The sequence below is a fragment of the Bidens hawaiensis genome, unplaced genomic scaffold (genome assembly GCF_021521415.1).
Source record: "Bidens hawaiensis isolate Kalapana, Puna unplaced genomic scaffold, B.hawaiensis_p1.1 tig00419464_1, whole genome shotgun sequence".
NCBI classification, from domain to species: Eukaryota; Viridiplantae; Streptophyta; class Magnoliopsida; order Asterales; family Asteraceae; genus Bidens; species Bidens hawaiensis.
This window is the reverse complement of record NW_027504872.1, coordinates 453,093-455,346: the sequence shown is the minus strand read 5'-3', so window position 1 is coordinate 455,346 and position 2,254 is coordinate 453,093.

The window sequence follows — 2,254 nt, the reverse complement described above, 5'->3', positions numbered from 1 at the left end:
GTAACTTTTCTTCGAACCATAAAAGTAACTTTTTCTATCAACCTGGCTTTTTACGAATTAAGAAGATAAAAATGAAATATATCAAGATAATCAGTTGATTTTAGTTTATAAGAGATCTTTAATGCGAGTTATTTGAAACTTTCAAAAACACAAAATATCTTTAGTAGACGTGTATGCATTGCGTAAGATACAAAACATGAGAAAATCAAAAAACTAATAAACTAAACAACCGACGTCCAAAATAGCCAACAACGTATAGAGGATGAACAAATAAGAAACATGAAAACCGCAAACAACGCTACTTATACTAGCAAAAGGTTGAATATGTGAGACATCCCAAGAGTCTAGGTCTTTGATATCGTCCGACACTTTTGAGGTTGGATATTGTACTTCATTAAAAACGAAAGTAACAAGTGATTTTCACACGAACAAGAAAAAAATTATAACTTTTCTCCTTGCATTTAGCAAATCATGTAAGACTCCGTTATGGTGAGTGAGTGAGTGTCTCACCCTCACTGCCATATTATCACCACGTTACCAAGCTTCTCACTCGCTAAATAAAAAAAAGAATATAAATAAACATGACATTAATTAAAATACTTAAAATCATTAGATAATATAAATAAATTCCATATATTTGTTTAATTTTAATTTCTACAATTCTATCATATCTGATCTTATTAGAAGATCTGTGTTGTATTTTAGGTAAAGTTTCGAATTTTTTTAATTTAAGTTGTAAAACGACTATTTTCTCAATCGTTGAAGAAAATATAATCCTCGCTTCCTCTAAAGCGCGTGAGCTCACTCACACAAAACAATACAACTCATGGATGGCTACCGCAGCATGCCCACGTGAGCCATCCGACATGTTGGCTCTCGCCCGAACCTCTTATGCAGTACTCTAGATAGTCTAAACTCTAAAGGTAATATAATATTGTTGTCACGTCAAAAAGATTTAAAATATACTCCATATGTTTTATCTAAACATTTTATGTTTTATGATGACGCTAATGTCAAAAAAGTATTCGTAGCTAATATTTAAACAAGTCTACCACATGGACTATAAATATAAACATTTTAGATCTTTTATAAGAAGTTTGGTCATTTCTCATCTAATCCTATGAGGAATTCAGGTGAAGGAGAGGCAAAAGAGAGTGAAAAACATAAGATACGTGAGTTAGGGATTAGCAAATTCGATATTAACACTGATTGATAATGGTACCGAATCGGTAACAAAGTTTTGAGTTTTTGGTAGTACTGGTATCTGTATTTCTCGAAGTTTTACCTTAAATACCGGTTCTGTCCCGGTACCGATACCTAACTAAACATTTCGGTACCGGTATCGATACAAAAGATTTACGATTTTCGGTATCGGGATTTTCGATACTAGTCCTGACATGAGTAGAAAGATAGAAGAAAAATGATTGAAGGTTTGGATCTATGGGAATATGGGATGCAATGGCCCATGGATGCTTTAAGAATATGATGATGGATTACTCTTTTAAATATAAAATCTTACATCCTATAGTGACTAATGTTTTTGTGCATGTACTAATAAATAAAGTATTATATGTATTCAAATATATATATTTATGTTAAGTGTTATGAGAGGTGTGAATGTGCTATGTGACTTTATCATATAGGCAACACATAGGCATCGGAGCTTTTATATTTCATAGTAAGTTGAATGTATTATGGTGAAGTGTAATGCGATCGTGGGCTTGGTTGAGATATATAAACAATTGATTTTATAATTAATAAATAACTAAAAACATAAATAAATAAAATTAATCATGTAACTTGCACTAGCGCTTACTGAGAGCCTCGCGCTCCCACGCCAAATTTAGCGCCAACATGTGATTGTGTTTGTTAAGGATCATGCTAAGTGACATTTCTCGTGTTCTCTATCAACGTCTCCATAACAAATAGCCCTAGAATTCACATAATCTACTTATGTACCAAAATACTAGCTTTGTAATTTGTGCCAAACTATTTGCATATGATATCCCACAAGTTTCATCTTCTTACATAATTAACCTCATAACTTTTTAATATGTTAAATCTCAAATTTCATTAACTATTACTTAATTAACACCACAACTTTTTAGTATGAAAACTCTTAAGCTCCATTAAGTTATACAAACGACCCCACAAACTTTTAGCATGGTAATTAGAAATTTGTAAAATTTTTAAAATGGTAGCGAAGCAATACTGACCGAAATACCGCCCGTTACGCAAGATTTTCTTTCACTCT